The following is a 22,904-nucleotide window of genomic DNA, read 5'->3' as shown; positions in this document are numbered from 1 at the left end:
AACCTCCCATTGCAGCAGCAGTAGCCGATCTGACAACTGCGCCAGACACTTGTTTTCTTATGTAGGCGCTGCCGACAGCAGCGCCGTATTCGTCCTGTTTACGTATCTCTGTATTTTTATACACTTGCCTATATTAGTTTCTTTGGCGCTTCAGTTTACTTTTCCCACTCACAAAAGATGTAATTTCCACTTTAAGGTGTTTTTGCGGAACGGAAGAACATTAATGTAAGATTTGCATATGTAGTGAAAGGGAAAACAATTAGTGATCTTCGTGAAGTTAGTGGAGCATCCATTCCAGGTACTGGGCATTGATACATGGGGAGGAGAAGCCGTCATAAAGAGCTTCGTGCTCTACTCACTGTTCACAAAGTTCGTCATCAGGGAGAAAGATATCGAAAAAATACTGGGCCTTAAAGTAGTGAGTAATGAATGCGAAGACATAGGCAAGAGCTGTAGCGGGACATGTTGCCAATACCAGCTTAACTCAAACTGAAAAGGACAATTTTTGCGGAATCTCAGGATGAATACACACGGTGATTTTTTCCACCGTGTATAAACCCTAGGGATTGTTCGATGATAGGATACAGAACAAAGAAAGGTCTAATGCGTCCGGAACTGCATGGTTCTCATGCAAGAGACTGTTTATTGTTATACATTGTTACAGAGAATGCGGTGTAACACGCGCTGTACCGTGCAGCCGCAATTACAGCATGTGTTGAAAATGATTTTCATGTGATTTTACGCTTGCGTGTCCGCGCAGTAGCATGATCTGTCTCACACGTTCACATAGGCCAGTCTGCATCCGAACAGAGTCAAGCAGCACGAATACGCTGCTCCAGTGTCTCCATACCTGGAAGGGGCTCTGCATACATGATAGTTTTTAGATGGCACCATAACCAGAAATCGCATGGGTTGAGAACCGATGAACAAGCAGGCCATGCAAATGAACCCCCTCGTCCTATCCATTCACCAAGGAAGACACGACTGAGATGCATCCGGACGTTAACGGTGAAGTGGGTTGGAGAACCAACACGTAGCAGCCACATAACCCTTCGAATCATCAATGGCACTTCTTCCAGCAGGGCAGGCAAAGGCACCCGCAAGAAACGCCGATAGTTCCGGACTGTTAGGAGACGTGGAAAGAAGACTGGTCCCAAATTCCGGTCGTCAGTCATACCGAGCCACACATTCCGGCGGCTGCACCGATGTTGATGCTACGCTGTCATGGGGGTTCTGCATGCTATCCACAAATAACTGTTATGAAACTTGAAGAGGCCGCTCTGGGTAAATGTGGCCTCATCTTTGAGTAGGATGGATGACACAAATCCCGGAATCGTGGTTGCCTGGTGAAAAAACCAGTGACAAAACTGCTCCCTATGTGGAAATTCTGTCGCTGGTAAGCCCTGCCCACGCTTTATGTGATAATACGAGTAACAATTGTAATGGAGAATTTTCCACATGGTCGTCTGGCTTACCCCGTACTGGCGGGCCAACTGCCTGGTACTGACAAGGCGGTCGCCTTCCACAGTGTTAATCACATTTTCCTCCAAGTGTGGTGTCCGAACATTTCGGGTACGTTCTTCATGATTTCCTGATTCTTGTAGCGACCATGTCTCAGAGAAACGGCGAAACACTGTTGCAAACAGTGCTGTGGTGGTTGTCGGCGGATATGGGTGTCTTGATACAACCTTGCTGTCTAGTACTCATTGCCATTTGCCTTTCCATAAGTAAACACCATATCGGCAAGCTCTCGATTCGATTACGGAACCATCGTGTACAACGCTCTATCGCATCCACTACAAGAAGAGTCTGCAAGAGAAGTGAATCGGATGAAACATTACCAGTTACTACGGCAGGAGAGGGCGCTAGGGCATGACGTATCAGAAAAAGTACCACCCTGCAGGAGGAAACCATGCGTATTGTAACTGTGGCTGCATGGTACAGCATGTATAAAAGCACAGTTTCCGTAACAAAGTGATATTGAATAAATTTTCTCTAGCATGGAAACCACGCATTTGCGGACATAACTTCATTTGACCTTTTTTGTTCCATGTCCTCTCATCGAAAAATCCCTGTACGTAAAATAATTAGTATGTGAAACAACGGGGAGGACAAGGAGAAAGACAGCAACCGATTGGGATATTCAGGAAGGATAATTGTGGATGGAGGACCATACCGACCAATATGCCAGAAATCAACGGCAATGAACATTACAGAAAAGGGACAGTCACCAGCGGAGTGGACAATAGAGAAAGACACGAATATCTCGCAGAGACGAAAATGGTCGACGAGCTTCTGAGAATTGAATATAAAATGCAAACAGTGATGAAGCTTTTCGTGTATGTATAAAGTGCGCCAATCATAAATAAAATTATCTCGTACCAGTACCGTTCCACTGTTGTTTTACAACTGCGAGCCCCCTCTACTCCTTCAGCATTGCTTTAGCTACCCCAGTGCTGACTTCTGCTGTGATACTCCCAAGTGAGCAGCAGTAATATGTAATAAACAGCGAGCTAGGTAGGAAAAAATGTACGTTTTGTGCAAGAAAAGGATCCAGATTCTGAGCTAGCAACGCAGTCCGACTATGAAGCAGTTGTCTACGAGATAATTAACAGTCGGATAAGCGATTGGCTGGGATCTGCCACAAATGCGCTGTTTAATGCTTCGAGTAGCTCATTACTGTGGGGTAATATTTGTATGCGGCAGCACAGTGACATACAGATGTTTATTTTACTATTATTTAATAAAACAGTAATATAGCTCGCATAATGTAAGTTTATTTTATAGCAGTGTAATCGAACTAAGACTGAATTGTGATTTTGCTCATACTTGGTTACGTCGGTAATGTGAAACAGCTATTCTTTAGATGTGTTCAAAATATGCCACTCGCCCACTCGTGTTATAAAAAACGGTGCGCCGGCTTGGGGCTTAAGAAAAAATTATAAATTTGCTTCCTAGCGTATATTTGTCGAACCATCTGTTAGCTCTGCAGGTGGGGACTAGTGGGAGCATGGCAGATGGATCGTGTGTCAGGAGGCACTCTCCCAGTTCGCCACTTGCCAGTTCCTCAAGGAAGACGAGGTGGTTGTAACCTGTGTACGCCGGTGGGTGCAGTAACAGAAGATGACTTTTAAACATTTAATTCCGCAAATACATCTCTCCTTTAGCGATGCTGCGGTGGTCCTCTGCCGCTACTTGTCAGGGTGCGCCGCGAGCGCCCGGCAGCTACTAAGAACGTGGATGCTGCGTCTCCACCCACCGCACTCGAAGAAGGTGGCTATTGTAATTGCGACCGCGACGGTCGCGGGATTGAAATAACGGAAAGCGCGGCGGGACCCGCGGAGAGGCCCGCGAACAACAACACAATGGGAGGGGACGGACACGACCAACGAAGGACAGAACGAACAACAACAAGATCGAACAACGGAGTGACAAAGAAACCTAACAAACACGTCCACTCTTGTAAGTAAGCTGTCTAATGCGAGGCGATGTGTCAACAGACGTACGCGAGATTAGACTGGCTGGCTGAGCTTTTCTTTCTTTTTTTTCCTTTATTGAATTTCGATTCCCCCCGAAGGCTGCTCTACAGCCTACAGACTTTTTAAAACGTAAGAAGAAAAGAAACAATAAAAGCAGGCGATAAAATGGTGACTTAAATTTTAAAACGGCGGAAAATTTTGGAAGGTTAAAACATAAAGCAAAGGAGTTGGCAATGATAATAAAACACACAGGAATCAGACAGGTAACATAGTAGACACACAATTAAAAAACATGGCGACAGTCTGGTTTCTGTTTGCAAGAGATAACAAATCACACCCACCCACAGTATGATGTCCATTCGCAACACTTCCCAAAAGACACAACACTGAACACTCACTGTAAAACACTGCACGAAAATGTCGGCACGAAGATGACACTCCCTAGCCAAGGGTAGATTTGGGGGGGGGGGGGGGAGACCTAGACAGATGTGGGGGAAAACAAGGAGGGAGGAGAGGAAAAAACGAAAAGGGGGGAGGGAACCAAAGGACGGAGAGGACTCATAAGGGGGAGAGGGACAGGGCAGATGCGAGAGGGAATGGGAGAAGGCAGAAGAGGGAAATGCAAAAGGACTCAGGGGAGAGAAGGGGGGCAGAGAGAGGGTAGGTGGGGAAGAAAGAGGATGGAAGAGGGGGAGAGGGAGCCCAGGAAAAGGACAGAGGAAAGCAGGGGGAGTGAGGGTCAGAGTTGATAGGAGGGATAAATGGAGAGAGAGAGGGCATCATCCGGGAGGGGGAGTTGATGGAAGCCACCTTGGGAAAGGAGATGAAGGGTGTAGAGATGGAGGGTAGGGGGGACACAACAGTGAAGACGTGGCAAGGGCAGGGATGGGAAAGGAGAGGAGCCACCAGGGGGTGAGGGGGATCAAGGCGGCGGGAGATGTAGAGTATGCGGATATGTTCGAGGAATAGGAGCAGATGGGGGAAAGGAATGAGGTCATAGAGGATCCACGTGGGGGACGGGAGGTGTATATGGAAGGCAAGGCGGAGTGCATGACGCTCAAGGATCGGGATTGACTCATAGAATTTGGGGAGGGGGGGGCAGATATCCAGGTGGGACTGGCATAACAGAGGATGGGATGGATTGAGGATTTGTAGGTGTGGAGGATGGTAGAGGAGTGCAACCCCTATGTCCGCCCAGAGAGGAGTTTGAGGAGTCGAAGGCAGTTGTGGGCTTTGGAATGGATGGAGCGGAGATGAGGGATCTAGGTGAGGTGACAGTCAATTATGAGGCCAAGGTAGGTGAGGGTGGGGGTGAGGTGGACAGGACGGTCGCAGATGGTAAGGGAGATATCCAGGAGCTGGAAGGAGCGAGTGGTACAACCTACGATGATTGCCTGGGTCTTGGAAGGATTGATTTTCAGGAGCCACTGTTTACACCATCGGCAAAAAGGTCAAGGTGAGTCTGGAGAAGGCATTGGGACCGTTGGAGAGTAGGAGCGAGGGCGAGGGCGAGGAATGCGGTGTCATTGGCATATTGCAAGAAGTGTACTGAAGGAGGGGGGTTGGGGCATATCTGCCATGTACAGGAGGTAGAGGAGAGGGGAGAGGACAGAGCCCTGGGGCACACCTGCAGAGGGGTAGAAGGTGTGGGAATTGGCATTATGGATGGTAACATAGGAGCGGCGGCGAGAGAGGTAGGAGGCCATCAGACGGATGTAGTTGACAGGAATGGTGTAGGTTTGCAGTTTAAACAGGAGACAGGGATGCCAGACACGGTCGTAGGCCTTTTCGAGGTCGAGGGAGACAAAAATGGCGGAGAGACAGGAGTTAAGCTGGAGGGAGAGGAGATGAGTGAGGCAGAGGAGTTGGTCGTCGGCAGAGAAGGAAGGTCGAAAGCCACATCGGGTGACAGGGAGGAGGTGGTTTTGGTGGAGGTGGTGATGGATGCGCCAGGAAAGAATGGATTCCAAGAGCTTGCTGAACACTGATGTGAAACAGATAGGACGATAGGAAGAGGCATCAGATGGGGGCTTGTTGGGTTTGGAGAACATCAGGATATGGGAACTTTTCCACAGGTCAGGGTAGAAGCCAGTGGCAAGGACAACATTGTAGAGGGTGGCAAGGACTGAAAGGAAGGAGGGAGGGCAGTGTTTGAGGTGGCGGTAGGTAATGCAGTCGTGGTTGGGAGCAGTGTTGTGTTTAGCGCGGAGTGTGAGGCTGATGTCCTGTGAAGTGATGGTAATGCTAAGTTCAGATGGTGGTGTGTGGCCCAAGTACTGGAAGATAGGATCAAGCGGAGGAACAGAGGTCCATGACGTCAGGGAAGAGGAAATAATCAAAGTGGGGATCATCTGGGATTGAGAAAACATTGGAGAGGTGAGAGGCACTGTGGTTGCCCTTACTGAGGTTGTCAGGAAAGGGACAGTCATCAAGGAGGAGAGGGTACTGGGGGGGTGGGGCGGTTCCCAGTAAGGCGGTGGAAACCAGACCAATACTTGGAGGAGTTTATGGGGAGCGTGGTGTTGAGTTGTGTACATGTCTGTCGCCAGGCACGGCGTTTCGTCACAGTAAGCAGGTCGCGGATGTGTCGTTGTAATTGCCGGTGACAGGTAAGTGTATCCCGGTCACGAGTGCGGAGAAAAGAGTGGTAGAGGCGGCGGGACTCTCGAAGGGGAAGGACGGCCTCTGGAGGCAGAGCGGGGTGGTGAGGGTGAATGGTTGAGCTTTTTTTTTCCTTTATTGATTTTGAATTCCCCCCAAAGGGGGTGGGCTGGCAGCAGCTTAGTACGCTGCTCTACAGACTACAGACTTTTATTTTAAAGAACGGAAGAAGAAAAGAAACAAGAAAAACAGGCGGTCAAATGGTGACGTCAAGTGTAAAATGGCGGAAAAATGCGGAAAGTTAAAACAGAAAGCAAAAGGGGTAGGCAACGTTAAAAAAGACACAGGAATCAGACAAGTAACATAGTACACACACAATTAAAAAACACGGCGATAGTCTGGTTTCTGTTCGCAAGAGATAAAAGGCACACCCAGCGACAGTATGATGGCCGTTCGCAACACTTCCCAAAAATCACAACACGGAACACTCACTGCAAAACACGCACTGTAGAACACTCACTGTAGAACACTGCACGAAAGTGTCGGCACAGAGATGACACTCCCAAGCCAAAGGCAGATCGTGGGGACGGGACCTGGAGGAGGGGGAAGAACAAGGAGGGAGGAAGGAAAAAAACGAAAAAGGGGAGGGACCAAGGAGGGAGAGGACTAATAAAGGGGGAGAAGGGCAGACGCGAGAGGGAATGAGAGTAGGCAGAGGAGGGAAAGGTAAAAGGACTCAGGGGAGAGAAGGGGGCAAAGAGAGGGGAGATGGGGAAGAAAGAGGATGGAAGGGGGGGGAGAGGGAGCCCAGGAAAAGGACAGAGGAAAGCAGGGGGAGTGAGGATCAGAGTTGATAGGAGGGATAAATGGAGGGAGAGAGGGCATCATGCGGGAGGGGGAGTTGATGGAAGCCACCTTGGGAAAGGAGATGTAGGGTGTAGAGATGGAGGGTAGGGGGGACACAACAGTGAAGATGTGGCAGGGGGTGGGGATGGGAGAGGAGAGGAGCCACCAGGGGGTGGGGGGTCAAGGCGGGAGGTGTAGAGGATGCGGATATGTTCAAGGAATAGGAGCAGATGGGAAAAAGGAATGAGATCATAGAGGATACGCATGGGGGACAGGAGGCGTATACGGAAGGCGAGGCAGAGTGCATGACGCTCAAGGATCTGGTGGGACTTATAGAATTTTGGGGGGGGGGGGGCAGATATCCAGGTGGGACTGGCATAACAGAGGATGGGATGGATTTGTAGGTGTGGAGGCTGGTAGAGGGGTGCAACCCCCATGTCCAGCCTGAGAGTAGTTTCAGGAGTCAGAGGCGGTTGTGGGCTTTGGATTGGATGGAGTGGAGATGAGGGATCCAGGTGAGGTGACGGTCAGTGGTGTGGCCAAGGTAGGTGAGGGTGGGGGTGAGGTGGGCAGGATGGCCGCAGACAGTAAGGGAGAAATCCAGGAGCCGGAAGGAGTGAGTGGTACGACCTACAATGATTGCCTGGGTCTTGGCAGGATTGATTTTCAGGAGCCACTGGTTACACCATGCAGCAAAAAGGTCAAGGTGATTCTGGGGAAGGCGTTGGGACCGTTGGAGGGTACGAGCGGGGGCGAGGAATGCGGTGTCATTGGAATATTGCAAGAGGTGTACTGGAGGAGGGGGTTGGGGCATATCTGCCATGTACAGGAGGTAGAGGAGAGGGGAGAGGACAGAGCCCTGGGGCACACCTGCAGAGGGGTAAAAGGTGTGGGAATTGGCATTATGGATCGTAACATATGAGGGGCGGTGGGAGAAGAAGGAGGCCATCAGACGGATGTAGTTGATAGGAAGGGCTTAGGTTTGGAGTTTAAAAAGGAGACCGGGATGCCAGACACGGTTGTCGGCCTTTTCGAGGTCAAGGGACACAAAAATGGCGCAGCGACGGGAGTTAAGCTGGAGGGAGGATGGCTGAGCGAGAGGCAGGCACTTATGTACGCTATCGGGGGCGCCGCTATTGGCCGCTGGAACCACGTGTTCCACTGTGGCGCCCTCACAATAAAAGCGGGCCAGGAGGTTTGCGCCGCCACAGCTTACAGCGCGATGGTGCAGAGACCTCTAGGGGTCTTCCACGTCAAATTCCGCGGCGAGCGGTGCCAGAGGGGCGCGCACGTATGTGGCTTACACAAGCCGACCTAGGAGGTCCTCGATCCGCCCCCCCCTCCCCCCCCCCCCCCCGTAACTGTGGGTCATCTCTGCTCCGTGAACCGCGATGACGGTTGTCCTGTGGTAGAAAATTGCGCCGACCCTATCCTGCCGTGCAGGTAGGCCCCGTGGCTCGGCTGAAGTGTCAGGAACGCTGGTGTCCCAAGTCGACAGGAAGACCCCCATGCATTCCCATCTGCGTTGGAAGCTGTCAGCTGCGCCGAAGTCATGACTGGTGTTTACGGAATGGAAGACGTCTCTCTGGCGGCTGTTGGCGGTGTTGAGTACGAGCAATAAATCTACAACAGACTTATACTCAGCTCGAGTACGAGCGTCCTGTACGCCATCGATCCTTCTGACCAACTCCCTGCTGAACTCAGATGCTGGAGTATTTATAGTGTCAAATATTGGCTGGTGTAGATCCAACGTCATTGTGATGACCGCATAGGATTTCCTAATGCGAATGTATCAGCGATTCATATCGCGCCCTATTTGCTTAACACATTCGTTATACAAACAGACTGGTCAGTAACAATATTGGGAACACCTTCTTGCGCTAGCGACGCGGTTTCTTAGTTCACGTAACATGGTGACGTGATACTTCTCAGTCGTATTACTTTATTAAGCTCGTGCTGATTCTAGCTACCCAGTTCGTGTAGAGCGCTGATGTCCTGCTTTCTGCCTGACATGCTAACGCGATGAAACGCTGCCGTTTCGGGTCGCGCTTGTTGACACTCCCACAAGGAACACAAAGTGAACGAGGTCTCGCAATTACGAAAACCTGCGGCCAGCTGCCTGACATAGGATTGGTGCATAACAGCTGTAACACTTCCGTAAATAAAATACGCCTGCACTTATCTGACTCATAGGCAAGTGTATTCTGCATTCTTTGTTTCTCCATTTTGCCCACTAAAACAGAATTAGAGTTCACTTTACCGTTTTTGCTTTCTTATCTTCCCCTTCCGTGGTCTAGGTAGCGTCTTTGAATAAGAGTCAAAACGTCCCTGCTGATGGGTTCGAACATAAACACTGCATAAGTTTCGAATTGAGGTCGTGAGCAGTGGAGGCTGACGACTTCCGTCACTCTGCCGTCACTCTGCCAGTCACCAAGTCAAAGAGGGGAAAAGCGGATAGAGGTTCAGGGCACTCTCTTCCTTTGGGGTAAGAGGCTGTCCCAGAAAAGCAGGAAGAATAGACAAAGAAAATTACGGCATTAAAGGAACTCATATTGTATCCACAGGACATGTGGACTGTAACTGAAAATGTTTCGTTATTACCTATCCAATGGCAAAAGTTTCCAAATTAATCCCCATTCAGAATCCCCATTCAGATCTCACGGAGGGGGCTGCCAAGAAAGTGGTTACCATGAGAAAAAGATGGAATAACCCACTAAGAGGTGACATGCTACACAGTCCAGTCATATTAATGTGACCATTGCCTATGTTCGACATGGGACATGCAATAGTCACTCAGCACTCACAGACGGCAGGAGGCAAAAGCATATCCTCCTGCCCGGGTGGGCGGTGGAGGGGGGGGGGGGGGGCGGAGAGTGCAGTTGTGCCAAGGCAACTGCGGTGCCTCTCAGGTCTTTGATGACAGGAATGAACGATGGCTGCAGGGGTGTGTATGGGCCAATAGATAGACAAGTGTTGGGCAACTGACTTGCTAGATGATACAAAGGGCTAGCAACGGTGTCCTCTCAACGACCCTTCAGCGAACTCTGCTGCTTGTGGACCTGCGAAGCAGCACCTTGTTCATGCACCTGTACTGACTGCTGTCCATCAGCTATGAAGGCTTGAATTTGCACCACCATACCGCAACTATACATCCACTGAGTGGCGGCAGGTGATCTTTTTCGATGAATCAAGTTCTATGCCCCATCGGACAGATAGATGTTGACATGTACAGTCCTGCAACAATCTTCGGAAGAATCCAGGCCGGAGGAGGGAGCAGTAGGGTCTGGGGAATGTTTTCGAGGCATTCCCTGGTGATCTTGTCATCTATCCTCGAAGACCGTGTCCTCCCCTATATGCAGTTTGTTTTATCCTGAGAACAATGGCATCCACCAGCAGGACAATACGAAGTGTCACACAGCTCCCAGTGTATGTGCGTTCCTTGAATAGCACCACGATGAGTTTACCGTACTCCCCTGGCCACCAAACTCCCCGGATTAAAACCCAATCGAGAATCTGTGGGACCACCTCAGCCGAAAAACCTAGCGCACCTGGACATGGCACTGGGTCAGCATAGCTCCACATCCCTGTCGGTAACTTCCAGAACCTCAGTGACTCTCTTCCTGAACATTCACAATGAAAAAAGTTGTTATTGAGGTTTCTGACGAGACTTTCAAGCAGCCCTGAGAACCACCAGGTTCACTTGGTGTAATCCATTCAGTGCAGCTTTATAATATTAACTGAAGTTGTTGAGTAATCAGGTGCGTTTCATGATAGTGACTTTAAAAGAATAAATTAAGTTCATTCAAAATTTGTTTCTGTTCACTCCTTTAATTAAACTCATTTTAATGTCACGGAATTCTCCACTTCAGGATCCACTGCTAGGGTCATAAATTCTTCGCGTTAATTAAACCATTTGTGCACAGTAACTCAGCTAGGGGTCTTGAGGTTTTGTCTGTGTCTTAATTAATTTTCTAGGCCAGGGTAACCAACTGAAACGAACACTGGGTTTGGCAAGCGAACTGAAAAGGAGGAAAATAATAATTTCTGGTCAGACGAATATGGGGTAATATCAACAGGAAAAAATGGTATACTGGGAGAAGGATTCGTTACGAGAAGGAATGTGGGACAGAGAGTGGGATGTTGTGAACAGATGAGTGATAAGGTTGTTCTCATTAGATTTGACAGAACACCCACACCAACAACAATAGCTGAGGTACAGATGCCGATATCCTAAGCAGAAGATGGAGATACGGAGAAACTAAATGAGGATATAGAAAGGGTAATTCAGTATGAAGAGGGAGGTGAAAATTTAGTAATCACGGGGTTGTAGGTGAAGGGATAAGATAAAAGGGTTACGAGAGAATACCGGGTAGACAGTATAGATGAGAAAGGAGAAATACTTATTTATTGAGTTCTGCCATAAATTTCAGATGGTAATAGCGAATAGTCTGTTCAAGAATCGCAAGAGGTGGATACCTGGGAAAGACCCGGAGACAGTGGAAGATTACAGCTGGATTGCATCATGGTCAGACAGAGATCCCGAAACCAGATACTGGATTGTAAGGTATACCCAGGAGCAGATACAGACTCAGATCACTATTTAGTAATGATGAAAAGCACAGCCATGTTTAAGAGAATCATATGGAAGGATCAGTATGGATAGAAATGGGATACTGAAGTATTGTGGACTGATGAAATGCTTTTGAAGTTCTCTAAGGATATGGATACCATGGTAAGAAATATCTTCCGTTAAAGAGGAGTACACATTTCTAAACAGAGTACTGACAGAAGTTGGGCAGTCAGACATAGTTAAAACGGAGGTAACTCCGAAGACACTTGGCATAACAGAAGAAGTGCTTCAATTGATCGTCGACCGAATGAACTACAAAATTGTCCACGAAAATACAGAAACACAGAAATATAAATCATTTAGGAATGAAGTAAGTAGAAAGTAAAGGGAAGCCAAGGCGAAATAGCAGCAGGAAAAATCTGAAGAAATCAAAAAAGAAATCATCTTCAGAAGAACTGACGAAGCAAGCAAAAAAGTTAAAACAAACATCGGTGCAACTAAAAGCCTGAATGGTAACATTAAAAGTGCAAAGAGACTCCCACCGATAAACACACAACAGAGAGCGTGCAGGTGGAAAGAGAACCTTGAAGGCTCCTATAAGGGGCAGGTGATTCCTATATATTGGAGGGGTAAAAGAACGGACCTGCAAAATTACAGAGCAATATATCCATAATATTTGTTTGTTGTAGAATTCTAGAACATATTTTGAATCCGTATGTAGTAAATTTCATAGAGACCGAAATGTTTCTGCCCACGAATCACTACGGTACAAGAAAGCCTCGCTCAGAGGAACTCTTCAAAAATGGCTCTGAGCACTATGGGACTTAATATCTGAGGTCATCAGTCCCCTAGAACTTAGAACTAGTTAAACCTAACTAACCTAAGGACATCACACACATCCATGCCCGAGGCAGGATGCGAACCTGCGACCGTAGCGGCCGCGCGGTTCCAGACTGAAGCGCCTAGAACCGCTCAGCCACACCGGCCGGCGCGGAACTCTTCTTGCGCTTTTCTCACATGACATGTTGCAAACTATGGATGAAGGGCAACAGGGAGACTCAATATTTCTATATTTCCGGTAATTATGTGATACAATACCCCACTGCAGGTTATTAACGAAGGTACAAGCATATGGAATAGATTCCCAAATATGCGAGTGGCTCGAAGAATGCAGTATGGTTGTCCTCTGTCATATGGTATCGTTAGGCGTATCTCACGAAAGTGTGATGAAACCGCTGTTATTTTCTCTCTACATGAAAGATCTGGCGGACAGGGTGGACAGTAATCTGCGGCTGTTAGTTGATGATGCTGTGACGTCATCTTTTGAGATTGTAGAAAGATATAAGATGACTTAGACAAAATTTCTACTTGGTATGAAGAATGGTTGCTGTTGTTGTGGTCTTCAGTCCTGAGACTGGTTTGATGCAGCTCTCCATGCTACTCTATCCTGTGCAAGCTTTTTCATCTCCCAGTACCTACTGCAACCTACATCCTTCTGAATCTGCTTAGTGTATTCATCTCTTGGTCTCCCTCTACGATTTTTACCCTCCACGCTGCCCTCCAATACTAAATTGGAGACAATTACAATACATACAAATACAATAAATACAATGAAGAATGGTAGCTAGCACTAAATGTAGGAAAATGTATGTTTATGTGGATGAGACTAAAGAACAAACCCATAATGTTCGTATAAAGCATTAGGATCTTCTTGACACATTCACGTCGTTTAAATGTCTGTGCGTAGAGCTGCAAAGCTGTATGAAATGCAGTGAACGTAAGAGGATTGTGGAGGGGAAGAAAAATGGCCTATTTCGGGTTACCGAGAGATATTTAGGAAATTGTGGGTCATCTGTAAAGGAGATCGCATATAGAATGCTGGTGCGACCTATTCTTGAGTACTGTTTGAGTGTTTGGGATCCTCACCATATCGGATTATAGGAAGACATCGATGCAATTCAGAGGCGGGCTGCTAGGTTTGTTACCCGTAGATTCGAACAACATGCAAGTGTTATGGAGATGCTTCAGGAACTCAAATGGGAATACTTGAGGGAAGGCAATTGGAGTAGGAGATAATTGGAGCGTTTGAGATGTCAACTATAACAGAATGTTCAAAGCTATGTGGACTGATATGGAATCAAGAGGGTCTCCGAAGAACCGGCAAATAAGGGAAAATATGGAAAACTGACAAGAAGAAGTGTGAGGTTGATAGAACATGTGTTAAGACGTCAGGGAATAACGTCCATGGTAGTAAACGAAGTTACAGAGTGTAAAAATTGTGGAGGAAGATGGGGATGGGAACACATCAGACAAATAATTGAGGACGTTGGGATGAAAGTCTGAATCTGAGATGAAGAAATTGGAGCAGTAGAGGAATTCGTCGTTGGCCACATCAAAACAGTCAAAAGACTGATCAGAAAAAACAGAACAACTTGAACAGACTGAGGACGGGAGTTTCAACATGTAAAATGAGTATGATAATGAATAAAATTGTATCGGCCAGAGTTTGAAGTGCGACACCAAAATCGGAAACGCTAATCGCTACCACAGACATCAGCGAGGCTCGCCGCAATCGGTGTCAACCAATGGAGGGACTCCAGAAGACCACGCCTTCCTCTGAGCATAGCGGTGCCCTCATGCTGAAGTTAATACAGAGTGGAGCACTCAAGAACTCATCCCAGATCGTGACCTCAGCTACAGCAGTCAACAACATCGTGTAGAACAGTGATAGCTCTTAAACTTTCTGATGAAATGTATTTTCGTAAACGTTGCTTTTTGTACTGCAAAAGAACAGTTTGTTAATCAGTGCATCAAGTGATGTTTTGCTAGTTCGTAACAGCTGCACATTATCTAGTACTCTTGCCACAAAGAAATGTGTCAAAGTGAAGTAAATCAGTTTTCATTAATGTAATAAAGTGAGCTAATATGCCATGTGTTCTAGTTTGATAAGTCTTCTCCCATAGAAATCTAAGAACCTGCAGTTATGCCAGGAAGAGAGTAGTTTCGTCAGGTCACGAGAGGAATGACCGCAGATTGAGACAAACTGAAGAACATCTCCTAGTGTCTCAGATTCTAACATAGCTTGCTCCAATAAGAAACCTACAAATTTCAGTGGGACGATTATTCTTCGTAGCTAGATACTGACAAAACCAAATATTAATCCTGTTCTTATGACATATTATAAAAAATAGGTATTATTACAACTATTTTGGTGTGTCACTGTTATTCGTATCTTGATGGTTTATCATTTGAAATTGTATTTGGGCAAGGGAAATATGTCAAACAAATAAGCAAATAGTTAACTATGGAAAAATTTCTGAACTTGATGCAGCATTAATTTTTCGTCAAGTACTTTATGAGTGAAAATTACTGTCACATGTAACGTAATGACTGGGTTCGCTCCTTGTGATGTTCTACCTCCGTCTATAGGCTGCCTTGTAAATCACATACCTCTTTCAATCACTTCACAGACCCCTACATAAAAAAAAACCGCGGGTCTTCTAGCTACTGAAGAGTGAAAATAATTATGAATTGAAACCCTCGATTAAGCACACGTTTAACTTTCGTTATTCGCTCCTACAGCAGATATAGTCATTACCACGTAAGCAGCAGTAGGCGCCTGTCTGCACTTCAGACTATAGCCGCTTAAAATAACAGCACAGCAAACGTTTTTAATAATACGATTTAAGAGCCCAGAGCCGGGAACATTGTTTTAGTACATCTGAGCTCCTGCGCACGTACGAGGCGGGTCTTTTGCTGGCAGAACGAAAAGAAAGGCGAAGACACGGTTTTGCACAAAAGGCGAGCGGAATCTGTCATCGCCGTAACGAATCACGTTTCGGCGCTGTGAGCACAATAGCGGTGACAGCGGGCCGACGCGCAATAACTCGCTGGCTTTTTGTGCGCCCGCGCGAGCAGCACCCGTGTGTCGCTCGGCGCTGCTGCGTCGGCGGACCGCAAGACGAGCTGCGCCGCAATAAATAATGCCAGCCGGCGGACTCCTCCGCGAGGTTCGGCGCCAGACACGCCGCGCCCGGAGCAGATAGGCGGGCGGGATCAGCGGCTGCAGCAGGTGCATCAGTACCGAGCACAAGCTATATCCACCTGCAGACTGGCATAGCTCTCAACGAGGCTTCCCATACATATAACATTAGGACGACGACAGTTGAACTTTTTCAGCTGTCGCTATTCATTCGTACGCCCATAATAAGACGATCGCTCAGAAGGCATTACTCCAATTACAGCTGTAACGGGCTGCAGTCAGTCACTCTTTGAAACATTGTTCTACTTCCATTACTGGTTTCTAGCCACATCTGACTCGTACTTAGACGAGACCTGCACAAAACCTACAGTTAGCAAAGCACCCTGCTGAGCACTTCAAAATGATTGTTTCTGACAAAGATGTCATAATATATGCTGAAGAGACAAAGAAAATGGTACACCTGACGAATATCGTGTAGGGCCCCCCGTAATCACGTAGAAGTGCCAGAACACTATGTGGTATGGAGTCGACTAATGTCTGAAGTAGTGCTGGACGGAATGGACACCATGAATCCTGCAGAATTGTCCCTAAATTCGTAAAAGTACGAGGGGATGGAGGTCTCTTATGAACAGCACGTTGCAAGGCATCCCAGTGCTGGGATTTCCCAGGTCCTTCGTAACGCACAATGGATATGAATTGATGTAGGTGATCAGACAGGACGCTAACTTACATGTCCCATATCACTCCAACTGCGCATGCCTCACACCATTACAGAGCCTCCACCAGCTTGAACAGCCCCTGCTGACATGCTATTCCATGGATTCATGACACTGCCACCATACCCGTTCTCACGTTCTCGCTTCCCGAGCACGGAGTCCCGGGTTCGATTCCCGGTGGGGTCAGGGATTTTCATCTGCCTCGAGATGACTGGGTGTTTGTGAGTCCTCATCACTTCATCATCATTCATGAAAGTCGCGAGTTTGGAATGAGCAAAGGTTGGGAATTTGTACGGGCGCTGATAACCGCGCAGTTGAACGCCTCACAAACCAAACATCATCATCATCATCCATACCCGTACACGTCCATCCGCTCGATACAATTTCAGACGAGACCCGTCTGACGAGGCAACATGTTTCCAGTCATCAACAGTCCAATGTCGGTGTTGACGGACGCAGGCGAGCGTAAAGCTTTGTGGCGTGCATTCATCAAGGATTTAGGAGTGGGATTGGATTGGATTGTTTGGGGGAGGAGACCAGACAGCGAGGTCATCGGTCTCATCGGATTAGGGAAGGATGGGGAAGGAACTCGGCCGTGCCCTTTCAAAGGAACCATCCCGGCATTTGCCTGGAGCGATTTAGGGAAATCACGGAAAACCTAAATCTGGATGGTCGGACGCGGGATTGAACCGTCGTCCTCCCGAATGCGAGATTTAGGAGTGGGCCTTCGACTTAGAAAGCCCTTATCGATTATGTTTCGTTGAATGTTTCGCACGCTGACACTTGTTAATAGCACAGCATTGAAATCTGCAGCTATTTTCTGAAGGGTTGCAGCCGCGCGGGATTAGCCGAGCGGCCTAAGGAGCTGCAGTCATGGACTGTGTGGTTGGTCCCGGCGGAGGTTCGAGTCCTCCCTCTGGCATGGGTGTGTGTGTTTGTCCTTAGGATAATTTAGGTTAAATAGTCTGTAAGCTTAGGGACTGATGACCTTAGCAGTTAAGTCCCATAAGATTTCACACACATTTTTTTTTTTTACTGAAGGGTTGCACTTGTGTCACGTTGAATGATCCTCATCAGTCGTCTTTGTTCCGTTCTTGAAGGATCTTTCACGAGATACACTTCATCGCTACCTCGGCGATGCTGTGTTCCATCGCTCGTGCGCCGATTATAACACCATGTTCAAACCGACTTTAATCTTGATAACCTGCCATTGTAGCAGCAGTAACCGATCTAACAAATGCGCCAGACACTTGTTGTCTTATATAGGCTTTACTTTCCGCAGCGGCGTATCCTGCCTGTTTACATGTCTCTGTATTAGAATATTCGTGCATATATCAGTTTCTATGACGCTTCAGTGTATTCAGTGGAAATGGAAATGTCGTGTGGCTAGGGCCTCCCGTCGGGTAGACCGTTCGCCTGGTGCAGGTCTTTCGATTTGACGCCACATCGGCGACCTGCGCGTCGATGGGGATGAAATGATGATGATTAGGACAACACAACACCCAGTCCCTGAGCGGCCTTTTTGCGACTCTTGAACGAGTCGCCGTCCCTGTCTGTAGAACGTTGCTGGCAAGCGTGTTGCGCTCAGCCCTTGTGAAGCGAATTGAGGAGCTACTTGATTGAGAAGTAGCTCCTCCAGTCATGACAACTGACAATGGCTGCGAGAGCTGACAACAAGCCCTCCATATTCGCATCTATTGACGCCTATCGGTTGAAAATGACACGGCAGTCGGTCGGTATTGTTGAGCCTTCCGAGACGTGTTCGAAAGGAATTTTAGCAAACGTCCTGTGAATATTGTCTAACTTGAATTGTTTTTCTCTTGTGGTACAATGTGGGTGAGATTGAACGAAATTTTCTTCTAACAGCTCCCATTAGAGATGATAGTGAGAAGTGTAATGGAAAGTGCGGTATCGTCAAGTATCGGCGCAAGGAGTATCGACCACTGCAAAGATGCTGCGTATCAAAGCGGTATCACGATGGGCCAATGAGATACTGGGAAGAAACCCGGCCGCCCGTAGTTCCGAGGCGCCACCACTGCGCCTCTGCCATAAAATAGCGTATGCCAGTGACCAGGAGGGCAGTTCTGTTCGAGGTCGGATCCGGCCCTCTTCCTGGAAAATTCTGTGCTGTCTACTCACCGTGACATAACCTGTTTCAACCGTCGGGAAGTGAAGAGAGTTTCATCTCCTGTGAACCGTGCCTACGCGCCAACGCTAACACAATTGTGTCACCAAGTGTTTACGAACTTGTATTTTCTAGTGACTGTAGTGAAGCCACAGTTCAGTCATTCTGAATTTATATCAATTCGTCACTCAGTAATCGTGGCTCATTTAATATGTTCAGAACCGCAAGTCCACGTGTGCAGTTTCACAGCCACAGCCGGGTCTGGCGAACAAAGATAAGTTTTGTTGTAATTAATAAAGTATTACTTATTCTGAGTATTGTATTTTACTGAAATATTACTAGCCACCTCATTGTCAAAGAAGTCGAACACAACATAAAGACCTATACTCACGTGCAAAAACATTATGACCCGCGGCTCATTAGCGTGTTGCTCCATATTTGGAACGCAGTACAGCAGCGATTTTGTGCGGCGTGGATTCGAAGAGTGCTCAGTAGGTTTCCCGAGGCCCGTAGAAGTATATGTCTTCGTACAGCTCACACCATCCTCTTTGATGGTTTAAGTGCGGACCTGGCGCGAAGTAGCGTCTCAGGTGCATAATCCAAAAAAAAAAAAAAAAAAAAAAAAAAAAAAAAAAAAAAAAAAAAAAAAAATGAGAAAGAGCTTAACAAATTGATCATTAGGTCGTTGTGGCTCGGTTAGAAGGATTTCTCGCTGAAGGCACTTCTACTCAAATCAACCACGCTGCAGGCCGAAGACGTGTCTGAAGACGCCCCGGACAGCAATGTGACACAAGCCTGCCAGCCTGACAATCAATCGCCTGCCATATGGCTTGACATCCAGACGAGATGGGCTGGGGCACCTTTTCTTCTCACAGCAGGACATCTTTGGTTGTCATTCGCCGCACTTTTACAGTACAGCAGTACACCGACTACGTTCTAAGCCCCTATCGCCCTTCATGGCAAGGAATCCTGGAGTAACTTTTCAGTAAGGTAATACCCACCCGCACATGGAAAGAGTTTCTACTGCTTCTCTTCGTGCATGCCAGACACTACGTTGCCCGGCAAGGTTGCCGCATCTCTCCCCCGTTGAGAAGGTTTGAGGCATTATGGGCAGGGTTGTCCAACCATCTCGGAATTCTGACGATCTAACGCGCCCGTTGGGCAGAATTTTGTACGTTATCCCTAAGGAGGATATCCAACAATTCTATAGATCAATTCGAAGCCGAATAACTGTTTGTATAAAGGTCAGAGGTGGACCAACGCGTTATTGACTTATTTGTGAAGTTCTCTCTCGTCAATAAATCTTTCATGTTTTCTGAAATTGTGATCATTTATTTATCTACACATGTGGATCACAACTACCGATTTCCGTCCCATATGGATAGCTCCAGCCGGCCGTTGTGGCCGAGCGGTTGTAGGAGCTTCAGTGTGAAACCGCGTGACCGCTACGGCCGCAGGTTCGAATCCTGCCTCGGGCATGGGTGTGGGTGGTGTCCATAGGTTAGTTAGATTTAAGTAGTTCTAAGTTCTAGGGGACTGATGACCACAGATGTTAAGTCCCATAGTGCTCAGAGCCATTTTTTTGTTCAGAGCCATTTGATCCATTTTTTGATAATTCCTTCGTGGTGCGTATATATTCTTTTATTTTTTTATTTATTTGTTTATTTAAGTTTAGTCAGTCTTCTGATTGAATTGATGCTGCTCGCCAAGAATTACTCTACTGTGCCAACCTCTTCATCTCAGAGAACCACTTGCAACCTACGTCCTAAATTACCTGCTGGCTGAATCCCAATCTCTGTCTTCCTGTAAAGTTTTTGTCTCCTGCACCTCACTCTGCTACCATGGAACATGTTCCCTGCTATCTTAAAAGATGTCCTGTCTCTTCTCCTTAAGAATGTTTTCCACATATTCGTTTCCTTGCCGATTCTGCGGAGGATCTCCTCACTCCTAAAGCCAAATCAGTCCATCTAATTTTCAACTTTTTTCTGTAGCACCATGTCTAAAATGTTTCTGTTCTCTTCTGTTCCGTTTCTCCCACAATCCATTTCTCACTGCCACCCAATGTTGTCCTCCAAGTGTACGTACTGAGAAATTTCTTCCTCAGATTAGGACTTATGTTTGATATTAGTAGACTTCTCTTGGCCAGTAATATCCTTTTTCCTGTTGCTAGTCTGCTTTCTATGTCCTCCTTGCCTCGTCCATCATAGGCTATTTTGCTGCCTAGATATCAGAATTCCTTTATGACGTTAAGTTTCCCGCAGTTCTTATTTATGCTACTTCCCATTATTTTCGCCTTTCTTCGATTTACTCTCAGTCCATCATCTATACTCATTAGACTGTTCATTCCTGTAATTCTTCTTCATTGTCACTGAGTACAGCAAAGTTGCCAGCGAATCTTAACACTCTTTCATCTTGAATTTTAATTCCACTTTCACCCTTCCTTTTATTTCCATCGGTGGTTGTTCGACATTTAGATTCAACATCAGGGGCGAAAGTCTTTGCCTACACCCTTTTTAATCCGTGCACTTCGTTCTTGGTCCCTGTACGTATTTAGATTACACGTCTATCGCTATAGCTTACTCATGTTTTTCGCAAAATTTCAAACATCTTGCTCCATTTGATTTTGTCGAACGCGTTCTCCAGATCGACAAATCCTAAGAACATGTCTAGATTTTTCTTCAGTCTTGCTTCCATTATCAACGCAACGTCAGAAATGCCTCTCTGGTGCCTTTACCTTTCCTAAACCGAAACTAGTCATCATCTAACAGATCCTCAGTTTACACTGATACAGGATCCTGTTTCGATGATCATACGCCCCCGTAATTACCATTTCGTTGGACCAACGTGTATACACATAGGTGTCATCTGCTGCAGAGCCCAAATATTCAACTACTTGCGATAAATAAAGTGCGTCAGATCTGCCACACATCTCAGGCTTTCGCATTTTACAGAGTGGATAAATCTCCGTCCTCAATGTCACGTGATGAAGTGTGGGCATCCAACAGCTGGTTTCCTACTACTGGTTTCACCGTCCTTTAATCACTTTCCACAGACGAGCGCGATAGTAGAACGGCATCATTTCCGTGGTGCTGTTCCCACGCAACGCTCAATACCAATCGCACCTTGGCCTTAGTTGCTTATGTTAGTGTACTTCCTAAATTGCAGCCCGTATCGTCGTCAGAACGATTTGTCATTTGTATATGCACCGTTTGTAAAAGTTCACCGAACAAAAAACTGGCCGAGCATCATTTAATACCTTGCGATTCCGCCACTGAACCCTGAAACAGTATGGATTCAGTTTCAAAGTGAATTCACAAGGTTGTATAGATGAGTCACATTCAGGTTAAGCCATTCGCTGAGGATTAGATAGTACAGCTTCACCGTATTGCGGGGATGCTGGTATCGGCATTTACTTGCTGTTCCAACATGCTCCACAGATCTTCTAAGGTGTTCCAGTCAGGTTATTTTGGAAGTGAATACAGAACTCGGGGAACTTTCCAGAAAACCAGTCACACACTCTTCTAGCCCGACGAACTATAATGTTGTCGCCTTTTAGTGCCTGTGCAAGCAATGGCCTATTGCAAGGTGACCGACTCCTAATGTTCGTTGCATGCAGTGCCCATCGTAATGGTCTCAAACTGACAGGTTAGGATGGACCTTGATCACTGCATGCAGCAATTCCTATTGGATTTAGAAGCGATATTGATTCACAAGCCGTGAAACGCCTCTTCAGTCCCTCTCGGTCAGGATCTTTCCCCAACCACAGTCTCGACGTCGTGTTCCGTGGCTACGTGTGTTGCACTAAAGCTTGTACACACGTTGAAGAGTCCGCCGCGCAATACCAACAAATCCAGGGCTTCACACATCTTCTGGCCGTGGGCAAGGCCAAAAACGATAGCCTTCTTTGTCACTCTATCACACTATTACACTCGGGATATTCGGAAAGTAAGTTCTGATCGGTTGCGAAATAGAAATCACTGTGAAATTCCGACGAAACTTTGCGCAGATGTGTTGCGCAGTGTCTCCAGTACGTCCATCGATTGTGTAACATCGCTCTTTTCAGTTTTGAGAGCAAAGTGAGCACTTAAAGATGCCTAGAAAATAGTATCTCCCGACAAGTGCGAGAGCTGGTGAGAAATTTCGGGTGAAGCTATGTGCGCACATCACGTAACTGTCATGCGTTTTCATCTCCAAGACAATTCATACCCACATTTTCCACGGGCAATAATGAAGGGGGTACTGTTTGATCACCCACAATACACCCCGTAAATGGTTCCCATTAAGTTTCATCCCTGCTCACATGAACCGCTGGCGATAAAGACAACACTTTGGTACAGGCAACGAGCTGTAAACGAGCGTAGAGAATTAGCCGAAAGCACAGGCGGCTGCCTTCTGCGGCAAGCGTATTGGAAAGTTGGTACAGCAATACGACAGATGTTGAAGTCGGATCAGCGACTATATAGATAAGTAGCTGTAAGTTGTAGGTAACTGTTGCAAATAAAACATTTTTCATTTTCACTGTGGTCTCCATTTTGCGGCCAATCGGAACCTACTTTCCGAATAGCCATGTTGAGGTACAACTTCC

This window comes from Schistocerca piceifrons, chromosome 4 (genome assembly GCF_021461385.2).
Source record: "Schistocerca piceifrons isolate TAMUIC-IGC-003096 chromosome 4, iqSchPice1.1, whole genome shotgun sequence".
NCBI classification, from domain to species: domain Eukaryota; kingdom Metazoa; phylum Arthropoda; class Insecta; order Orthoptera; family Acrididae; genus Schistocerca; species Schistocerca piceifrons.
Note: the sequence above shows the minus strand (reverse complement) of the source record.